This window comes from Hylobates moloch, unplaced genomic scaffold (assembly GCF_009828535.3).
Source record: "Hylobates moloch isolate HMO894 unplaced genomic scaffold, HMol_V3 SCAFFOLD_9, whole genome shotgun sequence".
NCBI lineage: Eukaryota > Metazoa > Chordata > Mammalia > Primates > Hylobatidae > Hylobates > Hylobates moloch.
Genome location: NW_026652284.1, coordinates 6,632,072 through 6,638,071, shown reverse-complemented (window position 1 = coordinate 6,638,071; position 6,000 = coordinate 6,632,072). Strand labels below are relative to the sequence as shown.

The 6,000-nt window shown below is 34.6% G+C and overlaps 1 protein-coding gene across 16 annotated transcripts in view; it reads right to left on the bottom strand.

Annotated features, from left to right (window-relative positions):
- CAMTA1 (calmodulin binding transcription activator 1) overlaps positions 1-6,000 on the bottom strand; it is a 975,709-nt gene that overhangs the window by 485,762 nt on the left and 483,947 nt on the right. The window lies entirely within an intron of this gene.

Below are 6,000 nucleotides of genomic sequence, written 5' to 3'. Positions count from 1 at the left end.
GGGTTCAAGCGATTCTCCCGCCTCAGCCTCACAAGTAGCTGGGATTACAGGCACCCACCACCATGCCCAGCTAATCTTTGTATTCTTAGTAGAGATGTGGTTTCACCATGTTGGCCAGGCTGGTCTCGAACTCCTGACCTCAAGTGATCTGCCCACTTTGGCCTCCCAAAGTGCTGAGATTACATCCATGAGCCACTACACTCAGCCAATATTTTCTAGTTTCCTTTATAATATTTCTTCTTTTAACTTAAGCAGTATGTTGTTTAATTTCCACATATTTGGGATTTTTTTCGGGTATTTATTCTACTATTGAATCCTAAATTAATTCAGTTACTGTCAGAGAAGCAGTAATCTTTTTAAATGTAATGAGATTTGTTTAATGACACAGTGTATAGTTTATATTAGTAAATGTTCTATGTGTAAGAAAAGAAGGTATATTCTGCCACTGTTGGGTATTTATTTCAAAAATGTCAATTAGATCGAGTTGTTTGATAGTGTTATCCAAGTTTTCAATGTCCTTACTGATTTCCTGTCTCCTATGCATCACTGAGAAAGGAATCTCCCACTATAATTGTGAAATTTATCCATTCTTCCTTTCAATTCTGTCACTTTGGCATGTATTTTGGAGCTGTGTAATTAGGTGCATAGACAGGACTGTCATGTTTTCCTAACGGACTGACCCTCTTATCATTATAAAATATCTCTCTTTATCTTGAGTAATAGTTCTTGTCCTGAAGTCTACTCTGCTTGATCATATATTCACTTTAGTTTTCTTATGGTTAGTATTTGCACACTCTTTTTCCCATCTTTTTACTTCTAACCCATTTGTGCCTTTATTATTAAAGTGTTTCTTGTAGAAAGCATGTAATTGAGTATTACCATTTTTTTGTCCAGTCTGATAATCTCTAGCTTTCAATTGGAATGCTTAAGCCATTTACAGTTGATGTAATTATGTATATGGTTGGGTTTATCTCTACCATCTAACACTGTTTTCTACTTGTCCTGTTTCATATTCCTCTTTCCTGACTTCATTAATTTGAATATCTTTGAGTCTTTCATTTTATATCCACTATTGGCTTATTCTTATATCTCTTCATTTTTAGTAGTTTGCTCTAGGATTTGCAATATATATCTTCAATCATAGTATTCTACCTTCAACAAATATTACAGCACTTCACCAAAAAATGTAAGAATCTTTCAACGATATACTTCCACTTCCCTCTGCTTTCCTTTGTATCATTGTTGTCACACACTTTGCTTCTATATAATGTTATTACTTATGTTTTAGACAATCGATTATCTTATTTTAAACATATTTTTGAGCTATAATTTATACACCATAAACGTCACCTATTTGAAGTGTACTTCAATGCTTTTAGTATTTTACAGCCTTGTGAAACCATCACCATAAGCTAATTTTGGAACATTTTCATCACCCCAAAAAGAAACCTAATACTCATTAGCAGTCACCCCTCATCCCCACCTGACACACACACCTCCAGCCTTAGGCAATTATTAATCTACTTTCTGGGTCTCTATAGGTGGCCCTATTCTGGGCATTTCATATAAATGGTATCACATAACATATGGTCTTTTGTGACTGGCCTCTTTCACTTAGAATAACGTTTAGAGGTTCATCCATGTTATGGCATGTTATCAGTGCCTCATTCCTTTTTATTGCCAAGTAATATTTCATTGTATGGATAGACTACATTTTGTTTATTAGTCGGTGGACATTTGAGTTGTTTCTACTTGTTGCTATGTTAATAATGGTATAAGTTTTTCTGTGAATATGCTTTTATTTCTCTTGGGTACATATCTATGAGTGAAATTGCTGGGTCTTCTGGTAATTCAATGTTTAACATTCTGAGGAACTGCCAGAATGTTTTCCACAGCAGCACCAGCATTTTGGATCACCATCAGCAGTGTGTGAGGGCTCCAATTTCTCCATGTGTGCGAACACTTACTATTATCTCTCTTTTTTTGTTATAGCCATCCTAGTGGGTAATAAATGGTATCTTGTTGTGGTTTTTACTTCTCTGATGATTAATGATGCTGTTAAATATATTTTCATGTGTTAATTGGCTATTCATATATCTTCTTGGGGGAAATAGCTATTCAAATTATGTGTCCATTTCTATTATTTTTCTTTTAATTGTTAAGTTCTAAGAATTCCTCAGAATGTTAAACATTGAAATCATTTCTCAACCTAAAGTCACTAGATTTATTCCCATGTTATCTTCCAAGACTTTTATAGTTTCAGCTCTTACATTTAGGTCTATAATCTACTTTGAATTATTTTTTCTGTATGGTATGAGGCAGGGGTCCAATTTCTTTTTTTTTTCTTTTTTTTTTTTTTTTTGCATGTGTTTATCCAGTTGCCCCACAACCATTTTCTGAAAAGACTATTCTATCACGATTAAATTGTCTTCGTCTTTGGTGAAAATCAATTGACCATAAATGCTAAGACTTACTCCTGGACTCTCAATTTTATTCCATTGATTTATATGTCTATTCTTATGCCAATACCTCACTGACTTGATTACTATAGCTTTACAGTAAGTTTTGAAATTGAGAATTTTTAGTTCTCCAACTTTGTTCTTCTGTTAAAGATTTTAACTATTCCAGGTCCCTTGTATTTCCATATAAATTTTAGGTTCAGCTTGTCAATTTCTTTTACAAATCCAGATGATAGTTTGATAAAGATTACATTGAATCTGTAGATCAATTTGGGGAGTACTGCCATCTGAACACTATTAAGTGTTGTGATCCAACAACATGAGATATCTTTTCATTTATTTAGATCTTCTTTAACTTCTTTCAAGAATATTTCTGTAGTTTTCCGTTTACAAGTCTTAAACTTCATTTTAAAAATGTATACCTAAATATTATATTCTTATTGATGCTATTATTTATAACTGCAATTGTTTTCTTAATTTGATTTTCAAATTGTTTATTGTTCATGCATATAGATATAATTGAAATGTTCCTTCCTCTTCTGTTTTCTGGAATATTTTGTGTTATTATTCTTTAAATGTTTGGTAGAATTCACCAGGGAATTCATATGACCCTTGGCTTTTCTTTATCAGAAAATTTTAAATTTAATATCTCTGTTTTTGGTCTATTCGGATTCTCTGTTTCTTCTTGAGTAAATTGCAGTCAGTGCATCTTTCTAGGATTTTGTTCATCTAAGTTATCTAATTTGTTGGCATACTGCTGTTCATAGTATTCTTTTTATAATCCTTTTATTCTAGAAGGTCAGTAGTGATGTTCTCCCTTTCATTCCTGATTTTAGTCACCTGGGTCTTTTATTTGTCTGTCTATCCATCTATCTGTCTATCTATTGATCTCTTTTTTAGCTCTTTTCTCCATTTTTGGGGTCTTGTATTATCTGTCTGTCTATCTGTCTATCTATTGATCTTTTTTTTAGCTCTTTTCTCAGTTTTTAGGGTATCTATCTATCTATCATCTATCTATCTATCTATCTATCTATCTATCTATCTATCTATCTATCTTCTATCTATCTATCTATCTATCTATCTATCTATCTATCTATCTATCTCTTTTCTCAGTGTAATTAAGAGTTTACCAGTTTTGTTGATATTTGAGAGTATCAGCTTCTGATTTCATTGATTTTCTCTATTGTTTTCTATTCTCAATTTCATTTGTTTCCACTTGAATCTTTACTACTTCCTTCTATAGTTGTCTGCTCAGGATGCTATAACATAATGCCACATCTTAGATGCCTTAAGCAACACAAGTTTATTTTATCATAGTTCTGGAGTCTAGGAGTCCATGATCAAGATGCCAGCAAATTTGTTTCTGGTGAGAGTTTTCTTCCCAGCTTGTAGGTGGTGACCTTCTTGTTAAATCCTCACATGGCCTTTCCTCTTTCCTCAGTTTGTGCTCACAGAGAGAGTGAGCTCTCTGGTGTCTCTTCTTAAATGAATACTAATCATATTGGATCAAAGGTACTTCCCTATGACCTCATTTAACCATAATGACTTCCTTAAAGGCCCCATATCCAAACACAGCACACTGGAGCTTATGTATTCAGCATGTAAAAATTGGGGGGCTATGCAAACATCCAGTCCATAATACTTTCCCTTGGATGATTTTGGGTTTCGTTTTCTTTTTCTAACTTCTTGCATACAAAGTTAGGTTATTGTTTAAGATCTGTGTTCTTCTTTGATATAGGCATTAAGAGCTATAAATTTCCCATAAGTGTTTGGCCAATTATATTTTCAAGAAAGTGTTTTTAAACCAAGAAGAAAAGTATCTTATATTTACTCACACATTTACCATTGTTTTTGAGACAGGGTCTTACTATGTTGTTCAGGCTGTTCTCACACTTTTGGACTCAAACAATCCTCCTACCTCAGCCTCCCAAGTATCTGTGATTGCAAGAGCACATAACTATGTCCAGCCATATTTACCATTTCTAGTGCTCCTCATTCCTTTATGTAAATAGGAATTTTCATCCTGTAACATTTTCTATCAGCCTGAAGAACTTCCTTTAATATGTCTTGTAGGCCAGGCACAGTGGCTCATGCCTATAATCCCAGCACTTTGGGAGGCCAAGGCAGGCGGATCACCTGAGGTCAGGAGTTTGAGACTAGCCTGGCCAACTTGATGAAATCCCCTCTCTACTAAAAATACAAAAAATTAGCCGGGTGTGGTGGTGGGTGCCTGTAATCCCAGCTAATCGGGAGGGTGAGGCAGGATAATCGCTTGAACCTGGGAGGCAGAGGTTGCAGTGAGCCAAGATCACACCGTTGCATTCCAACCTGGGCAACAAGAGTGAAACTCCATCTCACACACACACACAAAAAATATATATATATATATATGTGTGTGTGTGTATATATATGTATATATGTGTGTATATATACATGTGTATATCTATGTGTGTATATGTGTATATATGTATATATGTGTATATATGTATATATGTGTCTATATGTATATATGTATATATACATGTATATATATAAATCCTGTAGTATAGATCTGCTAGCAAATAGATCTTGTAGTATAGATCTGCTAGCAACACTTTTTTTGGTCTAAAAATGTCTTTATTTTACCTTCACTCTTGAAGAATATGCACACTGAATATAGAATTCTAGGTTTTTCCTTTTAGCAATTTAAAGATGTTGCATTGTCTTCCAGCTTGCAATGTTTGTAATGAGAAATCAGTGGTAATTCTTATCTTTGTAATGTGTCTTTTTTCTCTGCCTAATTAAAAGATTTCCTCTTTGTTGCTGGTTTTTAGCAAACTTGATTATATTTCTTGATGTTCTCTTCTTTGTATTTCTCCTGCTTCTAGGATCTGTGACTAGTTTTCATCACATTTGGAAAAGTCTTGACCACCTGTTCTTCAACTATTTTTCTGCCACCCACTCCTCATGGTCTGGGCCTCCAGTTATATGTCTGTTGGATCATTTGATGTTGCTCTCTAGTTCTCTGGTACTCTATCACACTCTATTATTTTTCCCCCTACTCTTTCTTCTCTGAGTGCTTCAGTTTAAGCAGTTAACTGTTGCTTTATCTTCAGGTTCACTTATCTTTTGTTTCCACAGTGTCTAATCTGGTATTAATCCCATTGTGATAACCAGACTCTAAAATGACCCTAAATGAAATCTACTGCCTGGTATTCAATCCCTTGTGTAATCCCAACCTGTTGATTCTGGGCATATTGATAACTTGCTTCCAACTCATGGGATACATCAAAGATGATGAGATGTCACTTCTGTAATAAGGTTACAAAAAACTGTGACTTCTATATTGCTAGCAAACTTTCTCTATTATCTTTCTGGCTTGCACTCTTTGATGAAGCAAGCTGCCATATTGGAGGTCCATATAGCAAGGTAACAAAGGTGGCCTGTGCCCAACAGTCAGCTAAAAACTGAAGCCCTTGCTCCAACATCTGTCAAGGAACTGATTTTGTAAAACAATCAAGAATGCTTAGCAGCATGTCCTCCTCAGTCGAGCCTTCAGATG